The 16,097-nt window shown below is 36.9% G+C and overlaps 1 pseudogene; it reads right to left on the reverse strand.

Annotated features, from left to right (window-relative positions):
• Positions 1 to 1,604: 1,604 nt before the first annotated feature.
• LOC148184347 (uncharacterized) lies at positions 1,605 to 2,656 on the reverse strand (annotated as a pseudogene).
• Between the last annotated feature and the right edge of the window lie 13,441 nt (positions 2,657 to 16,097).

Raw genomic sequence — 16,097 nt, forward strand, 5'->3', positions numbered from 1 at the left:
CCTACTTAATGGGACTAGATGAATTCTCTGGTGAGGCCATGCCTGAAGCTCTGTGTCCAGTTCTGGACCCCTCACTACAAGGAAGACATAGAGGGGCTGGAGCATGTCCAGAGAAGGGCAACAGAGGCTGATGAAGCATCTAGAGTGAGTCATGTGAGGAGTGCCTGGGTCACTTGGGTTGTTTAGTGGGAGACATTATCACCCTCTGCAATCCTGTAAAAGGAGGTTGTAGCCAGGTGGGGGCTGGCTTCTTCTGCCAGGAAACCAGTGACAGGACATGAGGAAATGGCCTCAAGCTGCTCCAGGAGTGCTTCAGTTTGGATATCAGAAAGACTTTCTTCATGAAAAACATTGTTAAACATTGGAATGGGCTACCCACGGTGGAGTCACCATCCTTGGAGGAGGTTGAAGAAATGACTGAATGACAGTTAGTGCTATGGTCTAGTTGACAAGGTGGTAATTCGCCTTGGAGATCTTTTCCAAACTAAATATTTCTGTGATTCTGTGAATTATTATTTTACTGTGTACTGATCTGTTGTGCATTTTCTCTGTTACATGTATATAAAGAAGTACTAAATCATTGATGTTAGCGTAATAAATGCAGCCCTCAAGGAAATAAGAACTTGCACAAGTAGTTCTCTAACATTTCTACGTGACATGTATGTAGAAATTGTATTGAAATATAATTTTAGCTAACTGAATTCTTTTAAATGCATCAGAGAGTAGTTTCATGTGAGTAGTTAAAGTTGCTGAAACCTTAGTCCACAATTTTCAAACTCCTGCTTAACATACCTTGAACCGTTGCATAGTTCTGTAAAGGGAAGCCCTGCGACCAAAGCAACTGGAAGATATGAAAGACACCACAGTCAGCAGAAGCTGAAACCTGTCCAGATAAGTAACATATAATGGCCTGCCAGGAGACAGAGAAAGAATCCAGTCAGGAACCAAAAAACATTCCTGAACAAAAATCAACACTGGACTGACAGTGCAAGGTGCATGAAGAGCTTGTGAAGATTGGAAGTACAGATGTAGGGCTGTAAAGGCCCAGGGATTTAATTTTTCTGTCCAGAGGCTGACAGATAGATCTTTTTCTACCACTGAACCTCCAAAATTATTTGGAATTAAATGAAAGCTGAGATTCAGCTACAGGGTATCTAGGTAGCTGATCTTCTCTGTATTCAGAGCTACACCAAAAGCTCATTGATACTCATTTGGATCCCTAAGTGCCCTCTCTTGAGGTAGTCCATTTCAAGGATACAAGGGGCCCCTGGGCCAGTCACAGTGGGCTGCTTTTCCCTCTTGTTAAAACTCACCTCAGCCTCTAATACAGAGAACTCTTGGCATCTTCTGTGTCTCCAGAGAGCTAAAAGAATTCTGCACCCCTGTGTTTTGATGGCATCAGTGTGCACTGTGTACCAGTATCTACTAAAGCTTTATACTTCTGTGGATCTGATGTGCTAGGCCATCAAATGCACACAGTCCAGTATGCCCATTCATCCCTTTCCTCCCCCTGGCCAAAGGCAGGCACCCTCTATTCCTGTTCCTGGTCAGGGTATTCACTGTCTGATCTTTTTGCTACCAGACCAGAAGCCCCCTCACCAGGATCAAGGGAGGTGATTTTTGTTCTCTGTCTGGGAGAACACTGACTGATTATCCTTTTGTGTTTCTGTGGCAGCTACACTGACAGTCCTCTTGGGTGACCCCTTAACAGCTCTCTTCCCTCTGAGTTCATGTACATGGGCTTCCAGCTTAAAGGTAAGTTCTCCATACCACTTCCTCATGTCTTCCCCCGATCACACAGAAAGAGCCAAAGAACCATGACCTTTGCTTGGGGCTTCTTTTCCCTCTGACTGGGGCAGGAGACAACTGGTCTCTTGGGCTGCCTCTGAGAGCTGAGGTGCTGGACCAGAGAAATGTGAAAGTACAGTGTTTCTTCTATGTTTTGGAGCCAGGAGGATGCCATGTTTACAGCTGGTGTACCTATTTCCAGGTAAAACATTTGCTACCAACCTGCTGGATTGTGATGCAGTAGCATTTTGAATCACCTTTCTCCACATGGCCATTGAGCAACAGACATCCTCTGGATCTTCAGTGGACTCATCACTTTCTAGTTTACTACAGATGACTTTCAGAGCTGCTAAAACACTCAACTAGTGGATACCTTCATTTGCAATGGTCCACTTGCCTAGGAAGTTCACAAAATGGATATCTTGCCACTTATCACACTTGAGAGGAGCTGTCTCCAAAAACCACAAATTGTTTCTTTTTTTTCAATTCCTCTTTTTCTTGATTTCTAGCAAGGGATCCCAGCTGTTTGGCTTCATGACCTTCTAATTGTTCACTGTCAGTGCCATTATCCAGCACTGAAGCAGCAAGGCAGAAATCCCCTTAGTTGGCTGGAGGCCATAATCTTTTAGAAAGTCTGAAAGTTCTGATGAGGTCAGGGACTGCGTAACTTTGGTGTTCTCTTTGATTTGTATCACTCCTTTCAATTTATTTGTTGGAGGACCAACTCTGACCTCTCCTATCCTGATTCTCCTGCTTCTTTCACCCTTTCTAATTGATGATGTAGACCTGTAGCTTGCCTTATCCATTTTTCCTTTACCACTGCTGGGGCAATTACTGCAGTTGTTTTTTGAGTACCTATCTCAGCCATAGTGTCATCAAATACAGTTCAGATTTCTAATTCAACTATGGTCCTCTGAGAGTACTGAACTGTGGCTTAATAGGCACAGGGAGAAAAGTTTCTGGTTTTCACTGGGATTGGCAAGGTGCCCTTATGTCAGGTGATGCCTCAGTTTTTCAGGATTGGTTACCTATTCGGGTGTAAAGTCCCAGCAATGGGTGATGACTGCCCTAAGAATCTGCCAAATCTTATCACACACCCTGCCACCTAAGAACTGGACACCTCAGGGACCATTTCGATATTGCCACACCTAAAGTTTGTTTTCTGTTACACCAGGATGACACCAGATTCCACAAGCCCCACAGTGTGCCAACAGTATTAGTTAATATTATTACCAGTATTAAGCAGCTTAAGGATGAGCTATGACCATGGGAGCCTGCATTATAAAACCATTTATATCTATGTCAGATAGGGAGAGGGAAGTGTATTCCATCACTGCCCACAGAAGGTAACTCCCCCAGCACAACAAGGCCTTTGGTCCAAGGGAAAAGCACAGAGCCATTGTTTTTATTAGTATGTTCCCAAACTCAGCAAAATAAAGAGGTAAGTGGTGCAGTTGACAAACTCTGTGTCCCACAGAGGACCTTGCTATTCAATAACTATATATATATTTATGTACATACTTTTATATATATATACACACACACACATATATGTATGTATATGGATATATATGTATGTATATATAGTTAGATATAATGTAGTTTGACTTTAAGTCCCTACAATGATACCAGTAAATATGATATGTCTCTCCAACATAGTTCAGGTTGTCTGTTGGTGCACAGGATAGGACCAAATAAGAATTAATGAAAAAGTTTAATTCTTTGTGCAGTCATCTATTGTGATAGTTAACATAGCTGTCCAGAGGAAGAAAGTAATTTGTTAAAAGAATTAATAAACAAAAAAGCTACCTTGTAAATGATGTCATGTGCCTTTTTACCTTCATATTTGTCTTCTACTGAGGCGCCTGGAAACTTTCTTTTGCTCCTCTCATTTTTGTGCTTCCTTCCATGCTCATATACGGTAAGAAGTGACTTCCCTCTATGCCAAAACTGTATTTTCTGTTCATTCAAATTCTTCTAAAAATGCATTTCTCTCAATGAACCACTAAACTAAAGCCTCCTCTATCACATTGATATGCTGGATCTGAATTTATTTAAGAATAAATTATAGTCAGAAAACCTAAATTTCTTCCTCCCTCTGGTCCTTGCAGTACATTTTCAACATTCCAACTTTTTGTATTTTCACATAGTTTCAAACAGGTATCACAAAAGCAATTATGAAATTAAAATCGCTAGAGCTCTGGCATCACTGGCATTTGAGGTATCTTACATTCTTTGAAGATGCAAATCTGCTTTCATTTTCCCTTTTCATGCTCCTTTAAAAGGCTGAAGCGTTTTGAAGGGGCATGTAAGATCACGCATCAAGCCAAGATGCAATTCAATTCTGAATGCTTGCCCCATAATCCTCTCTAGTAAATGCCTGCTTGAAAGGCCATGCTGAGCAGGAGAGGGACACGCCAAGGACACATGTGGAGGCCTGGCACTTTTATGGGCTTCAGGATAGGCTGACCAACAGCTCTCAGCTAAACCTCCATGGAGATGGTTATGTTACAGGACAGACAATTTTCCTGAAAAAAATAAGCAGTTAGTGTTACTTACAGTGTTATTTTTCCGTTAGCCTTCTCTGATGATGGGCAATGCAGTTATACAGTACAGTTATGCTGTAAAAAAAAATAAAGCAGAAAGTCCCTCCAACACCTTTTTACTATTTTTAAATGCCACAGACTTCAGGCTGCTTATGTAAAACTCTTATTATAACAGCAAAAATGGTATTTTCTTTCAGCTACCTAAAGGTCAAAGATGAGTGACTTAATTACAAGACTTTGAATTCTGTTTTATTCATCTTTCCTCTGGTTCTCCTATCTCAGGTCTAAAATGTATTAAGTAGTAGAATGTTTTACATTCAGGAGATCTCCTGCCTGAATATTTTTATTTGTGCTTGCGATGACAGGCTGGTGCAGCACCATGCAACTCGTGAATATACACTGTGCAGGAAACACAATGGCTTAGCCTTATTGAACAGAATTATACCAAAGGGCAAATTTCCAAATATTAGTAACCTGACATTTAAATTCTTCAATGTGTTAACAATGCCAGGAATTGTTACTGCAATGCAACATACTATATCTATATTCTATTCTTGGATTACAAAAAGGTGGTGTTAAAATAACAGTCTTCATTTGTCATTATCCTGAGGCCTAATGATATTTGCTGTTTTTGTCATTTTGGTTAAAATGTGGTTCTGGTATAATTGGATTGGTACAAAAGGCTTACTTCAGGTGACAAATCCAAATGTAATTTCTATAAGAAATTAGTATGTTTTTGAATCAAGTTTTGCAAAATAAAAATAAATTATAAAATAATCACTGTGGGAGGACTGCTATTTAAATAATCCAGACAGTTAAATAATTCAGACAAGCTTTTTTATTTTCTTAGTATCTAGAAGTTCATAGCAGAGAACTCTGAAGACTCAGGTGAACTCCAATAATATTTTTTTTAAGTCCTAGATTTTGAAGTTCCTAATTCTCTTTTAACAAGTTTGCTTTCACTACTGTCACACAACTATATGTCTGAACCAGTCTTTTGCAAAGTTCCTTTTTTAGGTTGTATTTGAAAAGTTTTTGATCAAATTCTGTATTATGATCACAGCTGTCATTTACATATGAGTGTTTTTAGTCTTGCAAATAACAGTTCTAATTTTTTAATTTTTTTCAAGAAAAGCAACTTGGGACCTGCTTGAAATTTAAGTTGCTGTTATCAACTCCTATGAAGGATTTTAAATACAAACTAATTATCTTAAGAATGTTGTTCTTGTCAAATATTAAGTAAAATTCCAGATAGCTTATTAAAAATATTTATCTTCATTATGACAATATCTATGATTATAATGATTCTTAGTGCAATAATTTAAAGTTATATTTTACTTTCTGATATTGCACCATAAAATATACCTAACATTGAAACTTCAGCTGTATTTTACTGTCTTACTCTCCCTGTTCCTGCTATTTCTGCCTGAAAAAAAACCCCAAACAACCAATCAAAAAACTTCAGAAGGTGGAAATCAAGATTAGACATATTAGGACAAATGGTTGTTAGTGCTAGCCATAGGGCAGTGTATATTAGCAGTATGTTCACAGCCTCTTGTTCACTCTGGTTTTAATGCTTCATTGACTATCTTTAAGGTCTAATATGTTTATTATCAGATTCCACATTAAAAAAGTTAATAAAAAAAATCCATGAAGACTTTTCCACACCTTTTCAGGAAACAGGAGTCATTGGCCCATTCAACAGGAATTGTTAGAATCACTTGAGTGTCAAAAAACCTAGATCTTCCAATATTATACCTGTTGATCAACAGTGCTTCCACAGCATCAACATCTCTCTTCTAGACTTTCTTCCCATAACAAGTAGGCTAGGAACAGGCAATATGTTGGAAAGGGCACAGCTGGGACAGTTGTTCCTATTTGACCAAAGGGATATTCAGTGCTCTATAATGTCATGCTCAGTAATAAAAAAACCGGAGAGCTGATGGTGTACTTTTTCCATTGTATCTGTTTCTTGGAGACTGACTGTGCACTGATCTGCTGACTAGGAGTAGGTGAGCGCCTTTGCATCACTTTCTTGGTTGGTTGGTTTTGTTTGGGTTTATTTGTTGCTTTGTTTTGTTGGTGGCTTTGGGATTTTTCTCTGTTTCTTTCACCTGCTTACCCATCTTTATCTTGATCTATAATTTTTTAAAATTTTGCTCTTCTGATCTTTTCCTGTATCCTGCTGGTAGCAGTGAAGATAGAAATGAGCAAGTGCTTAATAATTAAGTGATGGTGCTTAATTGCAGGCTGGGGTTAACACCATCACAGAGACACAAAGCTTATTTGACATATGTCTAAGAAATTATATTGACGATAGTGATGAATATGAAAAAAAGAGGAAGAAATTAAACTGAAAATAAAAGCAATCCCCATTAATTAAATCTGTACAAGGGAGCTTTTCCTGATTGCTTCAATACATACCTCTTCCTGAGTAATGGTACTGCTCCACATAACAGCACGACATGGGCTGAGGCCCACATCTCCAAAGGTGTTAACAGATATGCGTGGGCAACTTTTTAAAAGTAGCCTCAATGGCATGTTTGAGACTTCAAAAAGGTGATTCACTCACTCACTCACTCACTCACTCACTCACTCACTCACTCACTCACTCACTCACACACTATTTAGCTCTTGGGGGAATGGTGCTCAAGGCTATTTAAAGGACAAATAAGACAACACAGTTAGTGGAAAGATAGTACATGATCTTCCTATAGAAAAAACCACATAGAATAAAACCTTAGAAACTTGTAAGGATGCTAAGAGAGAGGGACAATCCCATGGCTTCTGTCTTTTACCAGCAGTGTGCTGGGGTCTTAATGGCGCACCATCTGTGGCTGCATCCGTGACAGCACAAACCAAAGTACGAGGGATTCTTTGATGGCACTGTACTTGGCTATACTAAAAAATATGTATAGGTTGTTTTCGGGCCCCAGGTGTTCTGATTTTAGGCAGATTGCAATGCCTAAATAATCTTGAAATGCTAGGTATAAGAGAGGTGAACTCTCTTGAAGATATCCTAACTATATTGATATTTTGATTTAGATCAGAAAATGAGCACAAACGTTTCTCCTATTTATTTTGTATATCTTCCAGGAGGCAATTTTTGTGGCTGTCTAAAACAGGACACATTTTGGAGATGTAAAAGCAAAAATAACAAGGGTGATTAATCCAACACTGATAGGGGTTATTACTTTTTCAGGTAGGGTGCCTGGTTTTACCACTAACACAGCTTACTCCTTTTCTTTATCTGTACCTGTTAGTTTTATTCAAGTCTTCTCTACACTTGATCTCTTGTAATAATCACAGCACTGCATTCTGGTATACTGGCTATTTCAAACATCTTTTAGATGACTTTTTTTTCTGTCAGAAAGAAACAACAGATCAACTTTGATAGACAATAATGTAAATAATTAATATCTCATAAGTATGTCAGAAAAATTTGTATCTTTTGTAAGTTTATGACTACATTAAAAATCAAAAAAATGTGACAACAAAATTAGTTTTGGTCTGCAGACCAGAATCAGTATGATACATTTCACTGAGAGGAGAAGAAATTTATTTTTCATTGTTCTTACGTTGCTTGTAGGATTTGATTTAATCACTTTCAGAGAATGTTACTTGTATATAACAAGAAACATCCAGTTTTTGTGAAATAAAGTCTAAACTGAGGTGAGCACAAATGGTCAAAGGTTCCTGGTAAGTGGACCCCTGTTTCAAGGATGCCAAACAAACTGATTAAATGACATGTACCTCTTAGATTAACTGGATGTCCTCAGGAATTTTGCATACAAAGTGGTTTCATTGGATATTGAAGCTTAATTTTTAGCTAAGGGTTGTTAAGAGCTGTATTAAATTTATAAATGAAATCACTTTGCGAGCAACTCAAGCCCTCCCAGTACAAAATTTGACTTAAAAAAGTAAAATACAGCCCATCTATTTCATTACGCTGCTGACATTCTGTGTTAGGGGAGTTGTCCTGAGTAGGATAAAATTGTACTTCAATTGAATTTTTAATTGCAGCTTCCCAAAAATCAAATTAATTAGAGATCACATTAGAATTTTTTTTTTTTTTCTAATTGGGGAAGATAAAGTCCAAATGTACATGAACAAGGCAAATCTTAGTAGAAAATATACTCTCAACAAAGAAATGTTCAGAGTTCAAAATTTTACTGCCATTTGTAAACAGACCTCCTACACTGGATTTTTGAACTAAGAAACACTTTTTAAGCTAAGGAAAAGCTTGAAAATTATATTGTGGGTCTGCCTGAAAATACTATGTAGCAACTTATGTAGTTGAAGTAATGCCAGAAATAAATTAAATCATAGTGAAAATCTCTGTGCTCAGTGTTAGAATTTTGAACACTGAGAGGGGAAGTGTTGTGACTTCATTGAAACAGAAAATATTAACCTTGACAATGTTTTTAAATACATTTGAGAGCACAGGTCTCAAGTGGAAGGAGATATCTTCCCTTACACCAAAGTTAAATGGTTGAGTTCAGGAAAGTGGAAATACTCTCATTCTTAGACATTTGTGGCTGGTTTGTTCAAGCACCAACTTCTCTGCCCTATCTTTTGTGGTTGTACCCTCACCCCACACACACATTACAAATTCATTTTAGCTTGCAAGTCTACTTTCATGGCCTCTTAGGAATTCTAGGCAATTTAAGCTCTGGTCTGCACTGTTGGGACCTAGAAGTTACTCAGCTTTGTTATCCCTGCTCTTCCTCAGTCTCCTAATTGGATCCAACTTTTTATCTCTCTTTTCTTTCATGTTATTTCTGATGCATAATGTTTATTCAATTGCTATTTAATTCAGAAGGCATCAAATATGGTTTTCACAAGGAAGCCTCATACTTTTAGGAGAAATTTGAATTTTTCTTTGTATGTGTACACCACATTGACTGCTGCTATACAAAGCCATTAGCTGTCTCTAAATTTAAAATGAGAAGAGAAATCAGGGTCATAGATTTACAAGAAGCACTGCATTTCTGTTGTCTAAGAAATTTTGATAATTGAAAATTTAAAGTTTTGGGAAAACTGGTTATGTTATATTGCTTTTGGGTTGATTCATCTTTCTGCACCTGGGGAGAAACCCAGTAAATTTTAAAAGAGAAAAACCCAGTTAGCTTGCTTTGCTGGGGGCTAAACAAGTGAACAAAAAAAATTTTAACAAGAGCTCTCTTCAAAGAAAATAAATAACTCTGAGAATTATTTTAAAGTTGCACCATCTAATGTAGACAGTTACACTTATTTAAAAAGAAATACCTCTGTTAACTTCTGAGACACTACAAAAATAGTTATTTAAAAAAGATGAGGAAAAATTCCAGCAACAACCAAGTACAAACCTGCTGTTCAAGCTCTCACTTACTTCAGTAGATAATCTGGACAGAAGAGGTTAATAAACCCAAGTACACTCAGATTATTTCATTTTAAGGGCATTATTCAAGTAAAGCGATTTCAAATGACATAATGAAATAGGTAAAATTCAGTGAGAAATAAAATGTACAAACAGAAAAAGGTCTTGGCTATAGGAGTACTGGATGTGCTGTATAATAAAGACAACCATAAAGAATTAATTATGTGAAAAGTTCCTCAGAATCCATTTTTGCAACATTTGGAGGATGACAGCAAGGAAAGGAAGAGTAACAGAGTATTATTAAAGTAATACTGTATGAGGATAGAGCTGGCCAGGGAAAATGGTTCTGCATTAAATCCTTTTTAAATGTAAACTTTTTTTTTATCCTACAGTTTCATCCTAGCTCTTAAGATTATTTTAAGGACTGACCTACACATTTCAAAAGGGATGAGTCAGAACACTAGAAATGAAAGAAGATGAAAGAACCATTGAGGGAAAATAATGGCACCCTTTTTTCCTGCAAACTGAGTGACACCATCTAAGCAGTATAAATACAAGCAATTGCTGTCATCTTTGGTATGTTCTGCTGCTGTCTTCTTGAAAAGTTTATAAATTAATAAAATAGCTAGGGGGACCTGAACTAGTTTATATTAGAATAATAAACTCGATTAAATGAACTATGTATGAAAATATCTTCAGGGCACAAAATGACTCTAAGCTCTAAATTACATTCCACCAAACTTAGACCAACATTTACACTGAAGGAAAAAGTGCAAGTGTGCATGAAATTATCAGCTGGAAACATATCCAGAATGACATTAATTATAAATTACCTGTATCAAGAGAATTGTTTACTTACATCTCTTAATTTTTTGTGGAAATTCTCGGCCAGTTCTGAGAAATCCGCACTAGAATTAACTCAGAATGAAACTTAGTGCTTTTAAATGTAGACCACTGAGTAGCAGTAGAGGGCTGGGCCAGCTCAGCCCATCCTGATACTTCTGTCAGCAGATTTGGAAACCATAGACTATTGCACAGTGATGTTGGTAAATGGTGAATCTTTATTGGGTCAGAAGGAAGTGCAAGATTAGTTGGGGGAACAACATTGTAAGGAGGTTGCAGAATAAATTACTGTTTCAGCCTACACCCGTGGATAAGGCTGTAAAATCAGTGCAGTGGGAGGGACTCCTTCTCAATTTTAGCACTGTGTAAGGAATATGGGTAATCTATGTTCATCCATCCCTATCAGCCTTGTAGGGCTGGAAGAAATTATTTGTGATTTTCTTCCCCAGGATAGCAGCTCTCCTGTTGCATTTATTCTCGTGCCTGACAGCAAACATACATCTTCTGGAAAACTATTAATGGTGAAGAATCTGTCAAAAGTGAGGTAATTTTGTAAGCTATTGTGGAAAGGTGTTAAGAAAGGTCTCAGTTACTGAAAAAGTAATTATAGAATTGCTTCTAATTAGATCACACAGTTCTCTGGGGAAACACAAAGATGTTGAGGTTTGACATTTTGGCCCCACACACAGACGCAAGCACATCTAGCAAAAGCAAAGGTTTTGCCAGGGTGAGCAAGATGTATCTCAGGAATATAGTGCATTGCTGACAGAACTGTGGATTAGACTTCAGTAAAGATTTTTAACTGGAAGATGTGGCTCAGATGACTTCTAATTTCCATGAAATAAGCTTATTATTTAATCTGAAGTGTTGAAATAGTAGGGGTTTATTTTCTAATGAAAAAATTTCAATGAAAAATGGTTATATTTTTTAAGTTCTCAGTTATTGTTGATACAGTGCTCTTTTGATGATTTTTACACTTTTGATATTGCCTAATTAATTTGTGTGCTTTGCAGTGTACTTAATAAGAAATATAGTGCTGTTAATTTTATTTTTCATGACTTTTTGTTATATTTAACAAATGGGGCAGACATTTGCAATGATTAATCAGTGCCAATTTGTAGAATTATTTTGGCTGGTTCTGCAACCTGAACATGTGGTTTTATCCAGAAATATTCCCAAAGAAAACAGTGGTAGAATGTTGGCATTTTTAAAGTGTCAGTTTTAAACAGAACTGCTTCCACTGAATTGGAGAAAACAATGTTATCAATAGGAAGGTAAAGTCAATTACCCTACCATACATTCGTTTAACTAAAATAACTTACCTTTGGAAAAGACTGCCCCAGATATTTAAGGAATTATCTGATGAATATGCAAATTTTACAGCGGAATTCTGGAATTTGCCAGATTTAGACCTTTGCAAGTTTCACTCTGTGAATCATTCCTTTAAGGACTTCATAAAAATACTTAAACTGGTGCCTACAGTGGCAACAGCAATCAGCTCCTTGATCATAAGTTGGGTTACCAACAAGGATGAAAAAGTTCCATTTTCCTTTGACTTTATATCAGCATTTATAACACCTCCATTAATAAAAGGGAGTAGAATGTTACTGAGTAGTAGCAGCACCACAGTGATTTGTCTGAATCTGGGAAAATATTGGTGTGCTAGACAGATTCTGCTCCAAGCTGCTTAAGAATCAGATTGAACAGACTAGGAAAATAAGTAAAAGGAAATAGAAACTGAATTTGTAGAATAGGACCTTGGTAAAAAAAGAAGTTTTCAAATAAAGAGAACACTCCTGTTAATTCTGTTTTATTGCCAAAGTAAAAACCATAGAACAACTTCTAGCTCTAGATATAGATAGCTGACTAGAAATGATGGAGAAAACTGCAAAAGCAATCTTGACCTCATCTCAATAAAAGGGGAAATTCTTCATTTCCATGGAGCCATAATTTTCCCTTTGATATTTTTCCATAAGTGTTTCAAATTGGCTAATTTCAACGTGTTTTTTTTTCTTCTTTGTTTCTTTTTTCATGATACATTTTATTTAAATAGAGAAAAATACTCTGGCAAAAAAAGGTGTGCAAAAAGATTGTTGCAGGTCAGCAGGAAAAGAAGAAAATTAAAAATTGTTTTCATGCCCATGCAAGCACATCAGAAACATACCAACCAGCTCTGTGAATTCCCCATTCAAAGCTACACACTTAAGTATCTGCTCATTGGCTTTGTTAAAATCTTTTATCTGCAGTTCATATTTTAACCTACAGTTTATAGCTGAGGTTTTTGAACACATCATTTATTAGGTATCAGGGTCTAAGAGGCTAGGAACACAAAATAATATTGAAGAGTGAAAAAACTCCAGCAACTTCAAACCTAAAACAAACAAACCAATCATCAAATGATCTACAACTCCATAGAGTATACAGAAATCAAAGATATATCCCACTAGACCAACTTTTGCCCTCTAGTTTCTGTAATTTACAAAATTGATTGTTTATGACAGAGTTTAGGAGAATGTGTTTGTTATTTAAACACACCAAAAGTTATTGGAGATTTCCATTACCTTGAATGTCACTGGAACAGATTTGTGAACATGCAGAGACTTTTTAAATTCCATCAGAATAATGGAATGGATGTAGTCTTCAGTTATAAATCTAAGAGGTTTTTCAGTGAATAGAGCCAAAATCTTGATTTTGGAATGGCTTAAAAGAGCAATATATGGGTAGAAATGTGCACTGGTGCCATTAACTAATCACTGAATTTTTACCAGTTATTGAAGCCTTATATTTTTGAAAATGAATCTACATACAGCTTAGGCATTTTTCATTTTATTACCAACTTCGTCAAGTAAATAATTACATGTTTGCATGTCTTCATTAAGATATTCTTTGTTTAAGATGAGTCAAATAGGTGTCTGAAGACGATATTTGATCAGATAGTTGTTAAAAGACTGATTAATAATCACACTGAGCCTTTTGGTGTGATGGTTCAAGACTAAGAAGCTTCACTTGTTGTCTGAAGAAGTAACTTAAAAAGACCCAGAAAGAAAATAAGTTGAGCTACTGGTTTCATTGTTAAAAACAGAATTGAGAAATTTAAGTATCTCATATGGTAACACAGAGAAGATTCCTGAAAAAGGAAGTAGCTTAAGTAGAAAATTACTAATGAATATTTCATTATTTTGTCTGTGTCATTTTAGTTTCTTCTATCTGCAAAAGTCTGTTTATATTTCCTTCTACTATCAGAAAATATGGATGCGAAAAATATAATTTACTCTTTGGAACCTGGGAAATAGCATGTTCATAACATGACACTGTAAGCACTACATTTAGGGGCTCCCATTGCATGTCAGTCATCTGTCACAGTCCTGCTGGTCAAACTCACTGTTGTTAAAATTCAAGAAGAGAATTCTCTGGGAAAGCCACTCCCTTGACTGTAAGCAGGTCTGCATTCAGCTTCTTTAAAAAAAGAGATTAAACTAACTTTACGGGAATCATGTACGCTATCTGTAGTAAGAAATAAGACAGGGCCAGTAGACACGTGAAAATACTTTTTTTTGCAATATTGAACTCATTTACTCTGCTACTGGCAAAGATCTTCGGCATGCGTTAGCTCCTATGTCTGGGGATTGCATGTAAAAGTACAAAGTGTTACAGATGTTAACTTTACAAGGGATTGTTCTATTTAACAATACAGATCAGTGTTTCTCAGCTTCTGAGTGTTCTCATGCAGTGGCTAGTTTACTCGTATAGGCGCTGCCAGAACGTGAACAGAATAATAATTAATATATTTAATATAGAATATAATAATTTAATTACAGATGTTGATTCCCATTCATTCCCATACATTCCCAATATAAATGCCTAAAGACACATATAAAATAAGTATTTTTTTCCTCTTGACAAGAGAAGAATTCTAGAAGAGATGTCTTATGACAAATATATTTCTGTGCTGGGTGTGCTAGCAGAGTGGTGTGGCAGGTGACCTTAGAAGATGAGAATACAAAACTCAACATCCTTGTAAGGAATCACTGCTTGTGCAAACTGTCAGCTGAGATACAGACAAGAGACAAGGTGTTATATTGAAAAACATAGATTTCTGTTAGGATGCAAGATATTAAGCTGGACCTACTTCCTTTTGCAATGTGTTGGAAAAGGACAGAAGGACCTCGTAGAGCACCTAACACATTTCAGAAAGAAACACAGCTGCCAGACTAAATCTATATGAGCTGAAATTTAATTTTCAAGCAATGGACATAAAATGCATACAAAAGAGAAAAAAAGCATGAAGTTTAGAAGATCACTCTAGTCATCACTACAGGACTCTTCTAAGGTGGTGTGGAACGTTCCTCCTCTAAAGGGAGATTCACAGTCAAAAATCTCCACGTGCACACTGCATGTCTACTGGTCGCCCCCAGGCTGCTCCACCCATGCTTGAGCAATACCTTCATCCTCCAGGGCTCTTCTGTGGCAAAGCCAGTTGGCTCTGCCTGGCTCTCTGCCCCAGTCCTACCCCACAATGTCACACAAGATGTGACATTTTGTGTCCTGCTTTCTTTGGTCCTTCAGTTTCCTATTTCCCCAGATGGTATTTGCTGCAACAAAAGACCAGTAATGTGTTAGTCACTTTCGCTCTCAGAGAATGCAAAAAGAGTATTAAATTTCATTAAGGTTATTTGTATTCCTAGGTAATTGACAGTTGTATGTGCTTGTTTTCTCAGCTTTAAAAAGGCGATATAAAAGCTGTTGGTAATCCATTGTGTGTGATTTGACCGCCTCTAGAATTCAACTTGATCCTTTTCTATTGAAAATTGCTGCAGAAGGGTTAAACTTTCACCACTGAAAGGATCTATCGAAGAAGTGAAATAGAAAAGATTTGGAATCCTTCAAGTACACATTTTTAAAATGTGAAGTGGAAGTCTGTTTTGAGATTTACTGTAAATCTATACAGGCATGAAAGTAGTTATTCTACTTTGCATAATGGTCTCTGGCTGCTGGGGTGACACTTGTCCACAGCAGTTAGACTATCTAGGATTGCAAAACTGAAAGGTGTAGCTCTTGTTATGTGAAGCTTTATCTTTCGTAACATTGAAGTGTTTCTGGAAAGTTAATAATGGCTCAGAAATCAATCCCAAATACACAGTCTAGACTTCTCCCTCTTCACAGTTTGTGAAGATTTGCAGGCTGTAATTAAACCCTGCACTTTCTTTTAGTCTCCCACTAGAGCACCTCGTCATTCACTGTACAGTTTTGACACAATTACCATTTCTGCTGGCCTGCCAATATCACCCTGTCCCTCAGGAAATGGTCTGTGTAGAAAGGCATAAGCTTCAAAGAACAAACTAGGTCTGGAAACATCACCACAATCACTGCTCGATATTACTCCAGAGTCCCACAGAATACTAATACTGGTTCAGTAGCATAATGAATAATTAAACACAGCTGGCATTGTTTTAAACATTCGTCCAACGTCTTCAAATCACAGCAGAAAGGCAAGTATTTCAGAAGCATGGATCTTTGAAGGACCTGTTTCATGATGAACATTAGTGGAAAATTGGATACTA

The sequence above is a fragment of the Pseudopodoces humilis genome, chromosome 5, assembly GCF_049639895.1.
Source record: "Pseudopodoces humilis isolate 2021_Gansu_Grassland_sample_001 chromosome 5, ASM4963989v1, whole genome shotgun sequence".
Taxonomy (NCBI): Eukaryota; Metazoa; Chordata; class Aves; order Passeriformes; family Paridae; genus Pseudopodoces; species Pseudopodoces humilis.